General features: G+C 40.5%; 1 protein-coding gene and 1 long non-coding RNA gene across 7 annotated transcripts in view; one reads left to right on the top strand and one right to left on the bottom strand.

The window, feature by feature from the left end:
• The window catches only part of SGCD (sarcoglycan delta), a 259,400-nt gene that overhangs the window by 157,145 nt on the left and 84,307 nt on the right, over window positions 1-17,948 (top strand). The gene's annotated exons all lie outside the window — the stretch shown is intronic.
• LOC108445163 overlaps window positions 17,728-17,948 on the bottom strand; it is a 9,657-nt gene continuing 9,436 nt past the window's right edge. For both annotated transcript variants that reach the window (XR_001859913.1, XR_001859912.1), the window contains exon 2: window positions 17,728-17,948. This exon is cut by the window's right edge and continues 786 nt beyond it. This is a non-coding gene — a long non-coding RNA (uncharacterized LOC108445163).

Consider the following 17,948-nt stretch of genomic DNA (forward strand, 5'->3'; position numbering starts at 1 on the left):
CAGAGCAGGAAGGGATTTGGGTTTGTGGGGTGTGGAACAGAAACTTGATCTAGTGATTGCCCCTCGAGTCCCTGTGGAGCAGTACCTGTGTGTCTGAGTCAGAACAAAGGCACTGGGAATGAGGCTTCAGTGCAAAGCTTCCCTGAGGATTGGAACGGCTGGAAACAGCCACAGGCAGGATGTCTAAACAAGTCCCAGGACTGAGACTACTCAGAAGGGTGGAAAAACCTCTCATTTGTGTCCACACTGTTGTGAGCAGTTTTGGGCAGCTTTCACAGATGTTGATGGTGAGGTAAAACACCGGGAATTTGTTTGAAAACAAGCGTAAAGCTCAAACCATAGATTTGTTTTCTTCAGTACATCACTGCATGCTGAGGTCTCTATTAAAGCAGAAGGTAAATGAAATCATCAGCATCGTCTTTGCTGAATTTGATTAAAAAAGGTAATATGTGTTTAAAAATTCATGGCACAGACCCATAGTTGCTCATGCAGACATGCAGGGTGTAATCAGACAGCCCATATTTGGTGTAGGAAACCAGCACTAAAAGGTGAATCCATCCTTAAGTAACTTGAGTTAGAACATCTTGGTGGAGCTTTTTTTATCTGTTAACTTTCTCCCTGATTAACCTTTCCAGTCAGCATTGTACAAGCAACTTCCCACTGTATCATTTCTATTGGATCCATTCATAAAGCTGAAATCTCAGGGTAGACTTGAAAGAGTAATAGATAGAAAAATACAGTCACATACATTTTTCCTAATTCTGGTAGCGAGCTGAGAAAGTCTATATTCCTCGAAAATACAGAGCATTGGATTTCCCAAGGCATACAGACATCCCTGGTGTGTCTCTTGCTGTAAATCAGAGGTGGCATCTCTGTGCTGGCGTGGCTCCTTCAGCAGTGGAGGAACTCCACACTCTTGGGGCCAAACAGCTGCTGCTTGAACCATGTTTCTGTTAAAACCCTCCCAGTGTTGTAGTTTGTTGGTGAGCAAAGTTCTTAATTGCTGCCAGTGAATTTAGAGCAAACAGCAGTAAAATATGTGTACCTAAAAGAAAATTTCATCTGCAAGCCTAATGGAAAAGGAACCCTGCGTGGGTCTCTGGAAATTATATGTTACTGGGTTTTGTAAGACTAAGCAGAAATGCAGCAGCCCTGCGTGCTCAGATCATTGAATTGCTGTGTGTGAATAAGGGTAACAGGATTTGGACAACACTGGGAGGGAGACAGGGAAATTAATTTTCTTGGTGTGCTGCCTGTAACTTTCAAACAATTCTGGGAGACTCCTGATAAGGGCCAGTGAGACTTGTTCTGGGAATGAAATGATGTTAACCAATCTGTGAGTAAACTCCGACTCGGCACTCCACTTGTCATTATTCAATCTGTCCTGACGAATAACACAGATAAAAGGATGCTCTTGCTCCCTTGATGCAGAGGACTGACACACACAGTGAATCATAATCAAGCCAGGGACTCGTTTTTTTCCCTTTTTTTATTATTTTTTTCAGATAAGAGAAGCAGTTACCAGCTTTTAAATGGCATCATAAATTACTTGTTCTCTTTTGGCAAAAATGCTTATTTGCATCTCATAGCGAAAGTCATCTGGGCTTTGGAGAAATTATTTAAGACTTGTTTTAGTGTGTGTTGTTATGTTTTGCTTATCCAAGCTCTGGGCCAGCTGTAATTTACTTGATATTAATTAGTCCAGAGCTGTGAAATGGGCATATTGAGCCAAACTGCTTTTGTGCTGTGTTACCCAGGTTTAGAAAATGAAGCTACAAATGCCCAAACCTCTGTCTTTTCCTGTATTTCAGATCGATCCAAGTCCAAAGTTTTGCTTTGTTTGGTATCTTTTGCATATTGCTAAATATACTAAATATATTAAGTTAGCCACAGCCTCTACTTTCTGCATACATTTTTAGAAATGTTTTCTTAGAGCTGTGTATAATAAAGATACTACAAAGAATGCTTTTTAGGACTTCTAATGGAGCTCCAAAGGCACATTTCCTCTTATTTCAAGTGCAGTACAAGGGCTCCTGTACCACCTTCCTGAAGGAAAGAAGTAAGAGAAGTTGAAGCACAACCCCTAGAAATCGGAGCGAATGTTATTAATTGTGTTGCTGATCCGGTTTTCCTGGAGCAGCAATTAACTGTGCAGTCTCCATGAAGAGCTAACACTGGGCATCCTCATGTGCTGGTGGTGTTCCCAGGCTGGCTCCAGGCATCAGTTCCCCTTTCCCTTTCCTTTTGCCATTGCCTGAACCCTTGTGCAGCCCTCAGCTCTTCTGAGCTGAGCCTAGAGAAATAAGATACTCCATTAAGCCACCCATTAAGGAAGGCACTGGCTTTTTTTTTCCTGTGGTAGAGAAATTGTATATTAATTTGTCTAGACCAAAGACATAAATATTTGATTTTCACGGAGTCACCATATTAACAAAAAGTATGCAGAGTTCACTTTTGTTTCATTAGTTGCAATAAGCTAAGGCAATTTCAGTTCATAAACACAGTTTTTGATTCTATTGGCACGGTTTTAAAATACATTTAAAATCCTGTTACATGAGATCTGTAAACAAAATATAGTTCTTTCATCTAATTTATGTTGTCAAGAGCAAAGTAATTTACATAAGAGGGTTGATAGACTATCAGGAACAGCTATACTTTGAGAGAGAAAAGCCTATTAGATCTTAATCCATCTGATAAGCATATTACTTCCACCAAAGGCGAACTGCTTTCGTATTCTGTATAAATAATTCCATTTAGTGTAATTGATTATTTTACAGCAGGAACCAAGATAGATATTGTTGGAGGAGAATCAGCCTATTAGTCATGTTTTGGAGGTTGTTCTGGAGAAGTCGGGTGTCGATAAGCTCGAGGTCGGAGCGATTTGAGGTGCGGACCACCAGCCAAGTTGTTGTTGTGTAGCTTCTGTTCACTCCCAAATATTGTCTGGGCTGTTGTGGTTTGGTACAAGAGAGCAGCAGGAAGAAGCCAGCTCCAGACTGATGCAGGAAGGAATCATCCTGCCTTGGTCTGGAGCTGTGCTTTACCTTCGGAAGGTGCCAGGCAATCCGTGCAGAAAAGCTGCAAAAGGCAGCATCAGTTTTCCTTCTGCAAAACTCTGATTTGTGGGGGCTGCCGATTCCAGAGCACGTCAGGAATTCTCAGTGCCTGCTCTGGGGGTACAGGGTGGGTACCCCAGCAGTTCTGCTCACCTGTGGTGGGGAGGGATGGATGCTGCAGCTGTGTTGGGAGTTGTCTGGGGTGGATGTGAGTTGAAGTGGCCTCACTGCAGTACAGCAGAACTTACTTCATGTTATTTTTTTTGGTGTAATGAAAAGGTTGGTGTGGAACAACTTTTGCCTGTTTTGTCTTGCTCCTTTCTTCTTGTCCCTGTCTTTTGGGTTTTGAGGATATTTTGGGGTTTTTGTTCTTGCCTCTGTATAACTTTTTTTCCGGCTACATGATTACACATTTGCCTGTTTGTTCTGATTGTTGCATTCCTGAAGCAAATGGAATCCCACGCTTCGCAGTGAAATGTAGTTCTGCCAAAGAGCATGAAGCCCTGTTTATGTGAGAGGACTTCTAAGGGTTCAGTTTAAAAGAGCAGGCTGTGGCTAAGCATAGGCATAATCCATGTGTGGTGACATTTCAAGGTTATGGAAATGCAAAATTTGTTTCCACACTCAAAACCTGAAAAAAATTTAAACTTAAGCAATGGCAACAATTCTTGTCTTCATGGTGGTGGGCTGTCACGGCAGGTTAGTGCACCTTTAGCAGAAAATAATTGGAAAAGGTGGTTTTCCTTCAGGGAATGCTAAACATGTTTTTAATTGTAGCATCAATATGCCATTGCCTTTCTAATTCAAGCTGTAATGCACGGGAAGTTTTGTTGTGCCAAAGGCCCCTCCATCATAATATATTTGCCCCTCAAAGCAGCCCTGGAATAAGGTGTAGGCTTGCCAAAGTTCTAAAAGCTCTTTACTAACTCTCTTTAAGCAGATGAAGAATTAGAATTTGATGCATAGTATTTCTTTAGAAAAGTAAGGGGATTTTTTATTTGCATAAACTCTGAAGGGCTTCCGGAGCAGAATGAAAGTAAATGTAATTGTTCATTATGAACTAGGGAAAGGAAAAGAATATGATGTGGTTGAAAGGTTTGAAATAGGATTTTTTTTTTCTTTTCCATGGTGATGCTAGGTGTTGTGCTGCCCACAGGCTCAGCAGTGCTGGAGACTGAAGGTTATATTCCAAGTAGGTCCAGTTATTGGAAATACACTGAATGAGCTTCCCCTGCAACTGTGGCAGTGGCTCAAATCCTTCTAATGAGCAGAAGGTGGTTCTGGAGAAATAGTCCTGAGTGAAAATACTCATCTGAATGCTAACCAGGAGTTGGCTCTTGAGCAGCCCACGGCCTCTTTGCAGAAGATCTTGTCAAACCATTATCTATGCCAGATGAAAAAAAAAAAATAAAAAAAAAAAAGGAAATTGTTCTTTTCTTTCTGGGAGCGAGTCTGTCTCATCTCCCCCTGTACACAGCACCCTGCACAACATGTTTTTGAATCCTGGCATACACTGAACTGTGACAAGCTGGACTTTGGTTATGGCTGTGCTTTATCCTCTACCAGAGCACAGCCAGATTTTGGGGCTGACTTCCCAGATCCCCTGGTTCATACTCAAAGCTGAACTGCAAAGTGAATCTCGTTGCTGAATTCACTCCTTCTGCTCTGCTGCTGTCTCTGAAGTGCATTTCTTTATTTATTTCTGTATTTTTTAAATTAAGAGAGTAAAACATCATGTATGAAAAAGATGGACGAGTTCAGATTTCCAGTTAGTGGAACAAATATGAGGATTGATGAATTTGTACCAGAAAAATTTTTGAATGAAGGCACAATGTGGACTTCTTTTGAGAGTGTTTGGGCTTTCTTTATACAGCAACCAAAACATGAGAATTTACCTTACAAAGATTGCTAAGGAAGAAAGTAAAACTAATGTATATGCAGGGTGATGTGTAAATGTTGTAGACCTGTCTAAGGCCAATACTGGGTTTACTTGTTCCTTAGATCTTTTGATTTTTGAACTATGGCTTTCAAGGAGAAGTTTCCCTCATCTACAGCCCAGCATCCAAACATAGCAGCTCCAAATAAAGACAAAGCTGTGAACAGATGGGCCCATTTTTGTCATGAAATCCTTACATCAAACCAAAGGAAACCCCTCATGGTGTCTGTTTGTAGTACCTGGCTCGTGGCATTCCACAGAATTATGGTGGCTTTTCCTGGACAGGCTTTTGTGCTCCATCCTGCAAGGACAAACATGATAAAGGGACTGTGATAATCAGTCATGGATTTATGAGAGCACATCGATGAATTTGATTGGGATGAATAGAGAATCAAAAATCAATTAGTGGCTGATTATTGTTTCTTCCACAAATTGATTTCAGATTTTGGCAGCCTTTAGGAAATGTTCTGCCAGGTGTGATGAGCTTAGCAACGTTAAAAAACAGGCAAGAATAAAGTCTTCATTTTATAGTGCCATCTTAAATACCTGAAAATACCTGAAGTGAAACATGAGAACAAATCACACCTTTTCCATCTTGTGCCCCCTCTCTTTATTTATTTTTTTTTTTTTTAAATCTTAGACATCTTTTCTTTCTAATTGTTTGTTAAAATGCATAAAACGGGTTTGGATGTGGATCTTTCTCCTATTATACACCTGGTCGCTGTGTTTAAGTGCTGTCTCTCTCTTTGTGAATTACAAAAGGGTTCATTATCAGTCTCCAGAAACACGTGTCACTATTATTCAACCCATCAATGTGTTGAGGGATTGTTAGTTAGTCCCACAGATTGTCTGAGCTCTGGGACTGCTGTGGGAAGGACAAAAGGGAGAAGCTTGAATTGCAGCCGAGGAGGAAGAGGCAAGGCGAGGGTCGGGCGCGCTTGCGTGCTCAGTGTCTTCTGCAAACTTGGAGCCTTCCTGCAATTCAGGGTGAATTGAAAATATTCTGTGCAGGTGAAGGTGAGATCTTCTATACCCAGAGAAATGAATGCACTGGATTTTAAAGGGATTAATGACTCCAATGTGCATTAAAAGAAAGAAAGTAAAAATACTTACTTTTGAAAGTATGGGAACTGAGGAGTACTGTTAGTAGGGAGAGAGAGGTCACCAGTGGGAGCTGAGAACATGTAAATATTATCCAGCAGCTCTAGAAACGAGGGAAGTTAAACATGCCTTTGGGGATGGGTAATTGTTAAATACTCTCAACTGCTTTATGAAAACTATGAAAGGTTTTTCTTTCAGGAAGGAAGGAGGACAGACTTCTTTATAAAGTTGCACAAAAGCAAGAACTGGAGTCTTGAGTGCAGCACTATGTCTCTGTGTGGCTTAGGAGATCTTCTTTTGTATGACTTGTGTCAAAATCTGAGAAAAACCATATTCTGAATAAATATGTTTTGGCTGAACTGATTAAGGACTCAAAGTTTTGAACTGTAAAGTACAGTGAGAACGTAAGGAGAAACAGTGATTCAGTTTAGTAGTGTGTGAAAATTTCACAGTATGTGAAAGTCCAAAGCATTTTCTTTTGTTTACACATTTGGTGAGTTTGGAAATAAGACTGAGGGCAATTTAGGGCCTTCAGCAAGGCAACAGTGTCCATATGTCCTCTGCCCCAGCCTGCCTACCCCAGGCTCTGCTTGCAGGTCACACATCCCTCCCCTGAGTTGCAGAGGTGGCACTCAGAGTGCCCTGGCAGATTCAGGATCACCTAGTCAAAATTTATACTTGCTTCTGAAACTTCAGCCAGGAGCAAAAGTAGATCCTCAATCTAAATATCTTTAAAATTTCGGTGTTGCAATCCTTTCGGTGGGTTTTGTGATGCCATGTGTGTTATCACTGCTGCTGGAGGTGCAAGTACTGAAGCAAAACATGGCTATTGCTGTTGCTCATCCAGATCAGCTGAAAATACGGGAACGTTTCTGTGGTGAGCAGCATAAAAGCACGTGAATTCTAAAGTGAAATGGTTTTGGTTAGTTGTGAAAACAGAGGAGAAATGGGTGCATTTACAAAGAGCACATAACATCCCTCTTGTCAGAGGCAGGATGTGGCTGAATCAGTCTGTTCCCAGCCTCAGGGAACTGAGGTGAACTGTGACAGGTGAAGGTGATGCTTTCTTTAGGTGCCCCACTGCTGGTAAAGCCCACCTGAGACAGTCTGGATGTACCCCAACAAAGCCCTCAGATGAATTTGCAAGAATTTCCATGTGTGAGCAGAGCAGCTGAGTAGATCCTGTCCATCACAAATACAAGAGAATTCACGTTAGGTTAACCCTGTTTAACTGCAGAACACTCATTAGAGTTACCCAAATGTTATCAGACACTCCAAATATGATAAAACACCTCAGTGAACCCTCACCAGTGCATTTGGCTGTGATGAGTTACCCATGTGCCCAGGTCTTTATTGCAGAGACATAAATATGGGTTTTTCTGGCTGCAAACACCCAGCACTCAGGCTTCCAGTCTGATTTTTCTCTCAAAAATTTTAGACTGAAACCTTTGAAAAGGGACAGGCAGAGCTATCAATTATTTAATAAAGATAATAGCCTTTTGGGAACAAGGATAATAATGAAAGTAATTACTAATGGGGTTTTGGCAGATTAAATGGACTCTCCAGATGATGTGAGACTTAGCTCTTCCCTGTGTCAATATGGGTAGTGAAATATTTGGATGTGTTTTTCAGTGATATCTGTCAGCCTCTCCTTTTTACTTTCCATGTAGCCATTTACCTCAAGCAGTCCATGAATGAGAAAGAAAAAAAAAATAGTATGTAATATAAAATTCTGGACTATATTCCTGCAGTGTTCTCAGGATTTTGGTAGCACATTTTAAGGCCCAACTCCTCTTACTTAATAAATTCTGGATGTAAAACTTCACTTTTACACATCATATTAAAAATAAATTTGGAACATTAACTTTAAGCGGAGCCCCTTTAACAAGCCCATTTTTCACCAACTTTCTTTGCTGTGGAAACATACGCTACATAAGTGTGGAATGAAAGTTTTTGCCCTGTGGCAACGGGATATTACTTTTACTACTCTTAACTTCAGAAGTGAGGCTATAATGTGAGGGGAAAAAAAATGAATATCAATGTCACAGAACAGCCAAAATGATATTGAAGTGGTTTTTTAAGCACTACATTGCTGATACATGCCTTGATACAAGAAGCCAGCACCCGAGCCATGCAGGTGGGGCCGTGCCCTGGTGCTTTTAAACGTGGTTGCTTATCAGCTCTGAGCTGGTAGCATAAATTTTTGTGTTTGGTGGGGTGACACCACCAGAAATGGGGTGTGCTGGAGTGCCAGAGCAGGTCCAAGAGTTTACAGCACCCAGTAAATCCTGACCCAAGTTTTTGATGATGTTTCCCTTCATTATAAATTGCATTTCTTCTTGACTTATGCCCCATGGTATATTTTATTGATCTCTTCTCTTGACTTCCCTGACCATAGAGTGATTTGTCTTCTCTTGCTTTCCTGACCACTCACAGAATGTGTCATTATCAGCTCCTTGTCTCCCCTTCTTTTTATTTTCATCTGGCTGTCCTCCCTTTTTTCTCCTACTGTTGTCTCATTCAATAACTCCCAGTGGCCTGACTTGCCAAAATCAACAGGTTAGAACAACCCTTTCGTAATATGTAGTGATGTAATTAAATTCTTCTGTTTCACAGCTAACATGAAAAAGCTACTTTTTATACAGAATTGATTTTTCTCTTTCTGGTGAGTGATGCTAGAGTCTGAGCTTTTCCCAGGTTTAACATTTACATGACCTTGTGAAGGTTCAGGTTCCTTGGAGGGCTCACAGCCCCTGGGGCTGCCCTTTGGGGCCATGGTCACTGTTACTCTTGCCCAGCCTGTGCCACCTCAGTCAGGGAGTATTTAATAAATGAAGTTTGTACCCATTTTTAGTGATTATTTTAAAGAGATGAAGCATCCGTATTTCCTTGAGAGATTTGCATAAAGTCTCAGTGAGGCTGCCATGTACTTTCATCAAGCTTTGGAAAAGGTTTCACTGCCCAGCAAAATACATGTGGTGCATTGTACAGGAGTTCTGGGGTGTTCCCACCAGAAAATGCAGCCCATATCAAAAGCTGTGTGTCCTGTCAGCCTTACCCAGCCACCTCCATGTCTGTCAGCTCACACATCTCGAAGATGCTCAGCCACATTCCCACTGAGATCTGCAGAAATGTATCAGATCATTTTGAATTAATGGAATAATGAATTCAATTAAAATATATTAATGTCACATTGGGCTTTTAGCCATGATTTTAAGAAACCACGGGGGAATCAAACTGCCAACATTTCTCAAAATATGTCTCAGACAAGTTGGAAGGTATAATGAAAAGTAATTAGAAGCACAAAAAAGAAAATGAAGTGGTGTTACCACTGCTGGGGTAGGCCATTGGCTTAAGGAATCAAGAATATTACACATCTGATGTGAAATTTCCTTTGCAAAGTTTCAGGTATCCAAAGAGAGAGTTCAGTTAGCGCATCCCACAGTAGGCATCTGGCTTGGGCAGGATGAATTGCTCTTTGGTAGCTGCTTTTATTTTCCGTGGCTCTGGAGTTAATCTGAGCACCTCACTGAAATGGTGCCCCTCATGCTTTGGTGTCTCATATTTTGTGAAGGTGTAATGTGAGTCTGAAAGGACAAGAGCACAGGGAATAAAATGTACTTCCCAGACTGAGAGCAAAATGCCATTCAAGTGATTAGGGCTGTGAGTGTCTGATTCCTTATCCAGGCAGGGAGAAAAGCATGAGAAAGTATGAAAAAACCTGACCTGATGCTGGTTTCCAAGCTGAAATTTCACAGTTGTCATTAAAATGCCGGTTTTGTCTCTTTGCGTTTACACTGATTTATGGTGCCAAGGGGTTTTTTTTTCAAATGGTCTTAAATTTTTCAGATTTCCAGCAAATTTTTGCAACTTTCAGTGCTATTTAAGTGTTTAGTCTCATCTCATTACAGACACATAGAAAAGCCAAACCTCAATCCAGGCTGCTTTGACATTTTGCAGTGGTTTTGCCAGTGACTTCATTTTCATCTCACAGATTCTGTGATTTCAAAGATGAAGAGATTCCGAGTTGTCAACTTGCATTCAGTGTACTCTTCTGAAAATCTCCAAGGTGCCTACAGCTGGCCATTCATACTTCTGGGAATGTCCTGGATCAGCTTCCTTGGATATTAATCCCAGGCTAAGTAGTTCACACCTGACACTGGATGAAATCTGGCAGCTGGTGGTGAACAGGTCCCTTCACCCTGAACCATCTGCACAGCAGTGAGAAATGAGTGATGGTATTGCCAGTTGTAATTCCAGAGCTCGGATGCAGCAAACTGAACACAGGTATATGAACATTATGATCCTGGAACTCTGTTATCTGCTAGGTGCATCTATATCGATAAGTGGTTATTATTCTGTTCTAGCTGGCTGACATTTATGGTTTCCAGGATTTAGACTGGGGTTTTCAGTTCACTTAAATCAGATGTCTGCAAATAAGCATCTGTTATGTTAAAGTTTCCCAAAGCCTTCCTTTCAAACCTGTTATTTTCTCTGAATCAAATGCTTAGCTCAGCAGAGCCTGAAAATGAAAACAAACTCCAAATGGTCTCCACAGGATATTTTGTGGGGAAAAAAATCTCTTTGAAAAGATAAGAAAAAGCCATGACTGGGATAAAATGCATGTTTCAATATTTATTATTCATCCAGAGCTTTTAAAAAAATCGTTAATAGAAAAAAGTTATAGACTGCTAAAATTTGCTGCAGAAGTCTTGAATTTTCGTTTAGGTTCTCCAGTAGCAGGAGGATAAATGATGTGAGGGAAGACCATGCTATCATGCTTTTCCATCCCCATATTTTTTGTAAGTTGGGTGGGGGTTGTTCTTATCTGCTGCATGTGGGTGATATCTGGTGGTCTTGAAAAAAGATGCTCTAAACTTTCTGCCTCAGTTTTTTGTCATATCCATTCACTACTGGGACCTGGGGAGAAAAACAGTCTGAGGTGATGCTGAAAAAATCAAGGGAACCTTTAAAAAAATCCTCAGAGGCACTTTCTCACCCCATGCAGATGTTGGATTTCATATAATGCCAGACATAAAACAACATGGAAGTTTTTTAACGTTTTGAAGGGTTTCTAGAAGAGGATGAAGGAAGAGGTATTTTCATTGAAGCATGACATTTAGTGATGCAAGTTCTGATAGTGAAAGAACAGAGCAAAAAGTTAAAACAGCTGGAGAGTTTGTGATAAATATTGTTCTATAGTGGATTCACTGGCACAGGTTTTCCAACGCCTTATACCAGATTTGGAGGGGAGGTTGCAATAATTATCACCAAAGATTTCATTTATTCAGTAAAAAATTTATTTTAGACACATTTTTACCTCTACATTAGATGGAATTGATGATTGATGAGTGCAATCCTAGCAGGTTGAATTGTCAGTCACTGTTTCAGATGAGTTTTAAGACACAGTGTATTTAAGATTTATTAATTTCCTCTTGAAAATTAGTTGAATTTATTTTTTTATTTATTATTTTAGCGGTGGATGGGGATTGTCTGTATGAGAAACCAATCAGGAAAAACCAACATGATATCATCGTGCCAATAATCAATACTAGTCACAGTATTAACAGGGTCTGTCAAATTGTCTTCAAGGGCCTTGTCTAATTGTCTCTGCAAACTGAATTAGCAAGATGGTTTCACTAACATTTTTCCTTTTTTAGTGGCAGCTGCCTACCCAATTATATATATTCATTAGCTCTGGTATGATTTCATTAACCAGTGTACAGTTGTGCTTATGTTCCTAGACAAGCAGTGATGCATCTGCTGGTGAGCGTCCTTACCAGCTCATTGGTCTGGATAAACTGGGTTTCACTTATATTTTCAATTTGTCATTACTGGTGAGCAGCACAAGCTGAAGGATAAAATCTAAGAAGGTAATTAAGCTGGTTACTTTAATTATTTTTGTTTCAACTGTCCCTCAGAACCACAAACCTGGCCAGCCAGGCAAATGAGCATTAATGAATGAAGCCACATAATTAAAACATCTGTCACTGTCCTAGTGGGTCGATTGAAGGCTTGGATTGGCTGTGGAAAACCAAATAAGCCAGAGTTAATGTTCTCCTAATCCTTTGCCTGTTGAGGTGACAGTGATGGGTGGCAAACATGCACCAATGAGCAGTAATGAAGTTGCTTCTAGATTTGATCAGCACAGGTTTTTCAGGCTAATTAGGTAGACAAAAATGTTAATTTAATCAAAGGAACGTGTATTCATTAAAGAAAGTGCATAAGATAACTGAAGTGGAGAATTAGCTCAGTCAAGAGGTAGGCTATAGCTCCTGATTAAATTGTTCAGAAGATAAAGAGAATGATGTATTTATGTACTAGTTTTTGGGTTATTTTATTTAAAGATGCAAACCCATGCCTTTGTCTCTGTGTCTCAGAGGATTTACACCAGGCATCCAAACTGTCTCCCTGTATTCCTGTATGTTGGTGGGGGGGGGAGAGGGGAGTTCAGGACTCAGAAAGGGAAAGCAGGGAGGGAATGAGATGTTCCTTCTGCATTCCAGATGGCACAAGCCACACTATCACATTATTGCTCAAATGAGCTCATTACCTTCTTCCTTCATGGGACTTTGTGTAGCAGTGGTGTAGCATGGTTGGGTTTGTCTCGTTTTCCTTGGTCTTCCTTGGGTCGTGACCAATGTGCAAGGCACGAATTGAGCAATTTTGTTCATACTCTAGATGCACTGACTGTCCTTTTGGGGCACATCAGGGGAAAAAAAGAGCAAGAAATACAGATTTTCAACCATTAAGAAATAAAATACAGTGCAGAGCAAATTACCATATCATATTGAATCTCATCTAAACCAAATAAAAAGGAAAGATGATTCTCTGAGATCACGTGGCTGTGGTAGCACAGAAAATAATTAAAATACTGTATTTGAGCTTTGTTACAATTTTAACCTTCTCCAACCCCACATTCTATTTAGATTTTGGATTTAGATAAGCAGTGTGAATGACAGTTTGTATTTGGAGAATGAGAACATTTGGGTGCATATTAAATATGATCCTTAATCCCAAAACTGGCTGCCTTTAGCTCTCTCCATCCCACCACACAGGGAAGTTGATGCTGATTGATGCAGCATTTCCCAGAACATGATGGTGTCTGTAATTGTACAGCGACACTTGGTGACCCATGAGGAAAACATCTGGGAACAACAGATGTGGGAGCAGTCTCAGTGTTCCACACAGCCAGTTCTGAGGGATTGGACAGCACAAATATTATTTGAAACATAAATATTTTAAATAATTATATATAATTAACTGTGCAGTGCTTTAGATGAAAGAATAATTATCACCCATTGCTGTGGTGGGTTGTATTTGTTATATTTCTTTTAATGGCTGGAAGTCTTTTGTCTTATTCCTTCCAAGAGGATGGAGAGTGTTTAGTGGGTGCTATGGGTCAATTATTTATTTCTATATAGAATATATGCTTGGTTGTTTGGGAAGACCTCTGGAGAGAAGGAATATCAGAACATGCTGGCATTCATGGATTACTTTGCTTTATATCATAATTTTCAGTGTAATGGTTAGTGGGACTATTTTAGTTCTTTTAATGTCTGTTGTGCTGTGAAGACAAGTTAACAATTACCTTTTTGATTGTTTGTTTGTTTGTTTAGTCCATGTTTTCTGGGATTGGTCTTCTAGGAGAGCAGATGGTAGAAAGGAGATTGAGGTAGAAATTAAGGTTTCTTGTTATAACTAACAGTTTTTATGGATTGCAATAGAGGTTTCATTTCTGTGGTTAACCAGCATAAACAGTTTTCATTAGCATCTAAATTTAACATAATTTTCAGGAACATGCAAGTTCTGGTAACTGATGATGATGATTGATACTGATCTAACAATGAAGGAAGAAACAATTAAAATGCTGAAAGTTAAATTTGGGAAAGAGAGATGAAGATGAAGCTTTTTAATTTGGGGTAAATGAATCAACAGCATGCATAACTTTGGAAATGTAAAAATTTTTTTTAAATGCTTATGAATAAATGGTGCAGCTGTACTGTGACGTGTTAACAGAGCCCATGTAATTGGGACATGTGGGCAAAGCAGTCCTGGAGAGATGTCTGGAGGAATCCAAAGTGGGTTCTTGGTTCATATAGTGAAATATATTGATGCTTTGAACTGACCATGGCATGTAGTTCTTTTCAGATTCATAAGAATCATTTTGAGAAAGAGAATATTAACTAATTGCTTGAGTTTTAGCTAAAGGCACCTGTAAAATTTTGTAGATGTGGCTGTAGCTCCTGATGCTTTGCAGGTTCATCTCCATGCCATGTGTTGCATGTGGGAGACGGGTCTGTGGCATTGGGACAATTCCCACTTCACCTGGGGGAAGCGAATGGGAATTTGTTCCCCTGGGAACTGCACCGAGAGGTCTTCTGCACTGTGGGGGAAAATGTGTACTGCATGGCTTTGGGGCTCTGGCAGAGGGAATTGGGATTTCCTTTCTGGTTTAGGGGATCAGAGACACCGAACAGATTTTCAGGAGACAGGTGTCACTTAGCGCCAGCTCCCCAAGGTGCTGCCATGGAGCACAGAGGGTGCTTATTGGCTTTGTACAGCTGGAAATTTCCCCCTTTTATGCTGATATTAGAGATTGGCAAGAACTGACTGTGATGGGAGCCTTGTGTTACATTCACTGTGAGCTGCTGTTGCTTCTTGGCTGCTTTGATAGTGCAAGTTCTGAAGCTCAGCACGGCCCTGCTGCGGCCGCTCCTTGTCTTGGCTCTTCCTCTTGGCACGGGAGGTGCCGTAATTCATTACTGCACCAGCGAGGAGGAGAGAGGGAAGGAAGTGTGTTGGCAAAAGGGAGTCCTAAGATCAGTGACATTGGGAAGTAGAGGATGTAAGGGATTAAACATGGCCTTCATGACTGGTGCTCACCCCAGCTCTCTGGATCAGGACTTCTCCAGCCCCTGGAGCTCGGTGAAGCGTCTCTGTTTGCTCACTGCAGCAATGCCCTGCAAGGGAAGCAGAGTAGCAGGGTCTGGAGCCCATTCTGCAGCATCCAGGATCATCTCCCACCCGAGTGTCTTCACCACATTGCTGTAGCCCTGTCCCACTTCTCTGCACCTTCCCTGCAGTGTGGCCCAGGGGAGGGAAGAGCCGTGTTTTCCTTTGATTTCTGTCACTCCGGTGAGCAGAAGCAGATGGTTCATTTTTCCATGGCTTAATGGCTGTTATCAGAGCAACTGATCTTACGGTTCTGTGAGTCTGTGATTCAGAAACAAAGGAATCCACTGCTACTTTTATACATGTTTTGTTTAAAATATACTCCCAGAAAAGCGGCCTGTTTTAATGTTTCATTTATCCTTCACTTGTTTTTCTTTTGTCTCTTCTATTCCTCTTGCCCATCAGGGAGCCATTGGTCTGCTGAGAGTTCAGAGAAAACAGTGCCACCTCTGCCCATTTCCCACAAACCAAAATTCTATTTTTTATTTGTCGGGTTGACAAGGACTGTAACTGGGAAGGCTGCAAGCTGCTCTGGCAGCAGTTGGGTGGGCATCCAAACACACACAAAAAAAGTAGAGGGTGAGGGTGCAAGCTGCTCGGGCAGCAGGGGGGTGGGCATCCACACACACACACACACACACACACACACACACATCCAAAACCCAGTTTCCCTTGTTTAGAAGTTGAGAACTTTAACAAAGTTTTCAAAATTTGCAAAGCTTCTCTCTTGGCATGGGCTGAAGAATATTAGGAGGAAATGGGCGCTTATGATATCTTTGCTTTGTTGATGGTGTGATAAAATTCTCCTCTGGGGCAGAGAGCTTTTCATGGGGTAGATATTGGATGGGGAGCTGCTGGGATGGGATTCCTCCTCCCATCCCCAGCTCACAGCAGAAGCTTTAGAGGGCTCGTTGGATATGACGACTTCAAAAGTTCTCAATGATTCATTTTTCATCTGATAGAGGTGCCTAGGAAGGGCTCCATTACCTTAGGGAAGAAATGCTGAGTAGAAATATATTCCAATGGCCTTTACCAGTTCTAAAAACATTTATTGCTACAGCTTTGTCTTCAGTCTTAGCTCTGACTAATTCTTTTTTTCTTGCCTTTAATGTGGAGTGTATGTTAAATTAAAAGAAAATTTTACATTAGTTCTTTTTTTTTTTTTATGAAGTTGAACCCTAAGGCCCTAAGTTCTGTCTTCTTTTCAAATGTTCTGAAAGTATCGATTACTTTGTTTCTGTTAAACACATTTCAGTGCTGGAGAGGGATGCCAGCATATTACTCACTCGCTGCTGTGCTTTATTGTTAAAAAGGTTTAGTTTCTTGCTGTGATGACTGTCTGAGGCCTTTGTCAATTGTCCCTCGCTGTTGTTTTCTCAAATTGCTGTTGTTTGTGAAAAGAAAGGCTTTGGCTATGCTGCCTTTCTGTTAGCAGGAGCTATAAATATCAAAACATGAAATGGTAAGGTACTGGTTTGAAATTTCTACTGAAAGGCTGTCAAAAAAAATCTTAAAAACATTTGAAAAGGAAGTGAAAAACCCCTAAAATTTACAAAACATCTCTCTTCATATCAGTATCGTTCTGAGATAATCAGGTCAAATATAAGCCATTCTTTCTATCTTAATAAATGGGTTATATAAAAAAAATGATGACACGAAACATCTTTGGCCAAGTGCAGTGATAATAATAATAACCAAGTGTGTTTTATTGCAAGGGAAGAAATGTTATCACTCCAATTACCCTATATAGGAGATTTGAAAAAGTCCTAATAGGAAACAATTTAAGTGTAGCTGTGAAGTTATTATTTCAAAACTAGATGTAATCAGTTACCAACAATACACGGTACAGCTTAATTAATGGCTGAAGTACATGAAATCTCCAGGGGGTCTGTCTGCACGGGTGTTTAGGGACATATTATAACTCAAGGTAATTGAATAGCAATTAACTAGAGTTAATGAACATGCATTCTTGGGAAGACACACCAACAGTTAATGGATCAGCCCAGAATGAACCACGATTAAACACATGCCCCTTTGTTTTGCAGAGCAAGCATCTACTGAATGTCCACACCAGGATACATAAGGCCATTAATTAATTTGAATTACTAGATATTCATCTCTACTCCCATTCCAAGTGAAAGACACTCTGTAGGTAATGCAAGGACAGCTGTTGATGTTTCATGGCTACTCCAATTAAAGATACTGCCCCTATTAACCATGGCACAAGCTTTTGTTAACTGCAGGCGTTTAAAGCAACGTGAGCAATAAACAGGAGTTTGAAGTCTATGAGGTGGAATTCATTGCATTAGGGAACTAATTGAACTAGATTGGAGACTTTCAGAAATTTGGCTTTCATCAAGATTTCAGGCAGTGGGGAGGAGAAAGGCCCTTTCAGCAGTGCCATGCCCGTGCTCCCCTTTTCCATGTCAGCTTCTTCCAGAGGTGAATATTTGGATGTAGGCAGCAACTAACCACTGAGCCAGGGTCTGCATCTATCAGCTGAAAGAGAAACTGATTGCCAAATGTTTTCGTTTTGTTCTGAAAATAAAAGGCCGTTTTATGCAAAATTCCTTGGATGATTATAGGGACAGATAAGATGTTTCTCGGAACTTGAAGAACACAAATATTTGAACGCAGTCCCAAGTGCTGCTAGGAGCCAAAACATGGAGAGCTCACAGATTTAAGTGACTCTTTCTGAAAGATTTATAGAGAGCTTAGCAAGACACTAATAATGTACAAATTCAATAGCCAGAGGAAAATTTAAAAAGTAAATGTATATGTAAGTTGTTTGCATTATCCAAAAGTTAAGTAAACAAGACTATTTTTCAGTGATTTAGGAATCTCTGCCTTACTCTTAACAAACAAGAAATTCTTTAGAAAGCCTGCATAAGATTCAGCAG

This window comes from Corvus brachyrhynchos, unplaced genomic scaffold (genome assembly GCF_000691975.1).
Source record: "Corvus brachyrhynchos isolate BGI_N302 unplaced genomic scaffold, ASM69197v1 scaffold21, whole genome shotgun sequence".
NCBI lineage: Eukaryota > Metazoa > Chordata > Aves > Passeriformes > Corvidae > Corvus > Corvus brachyrhynchos.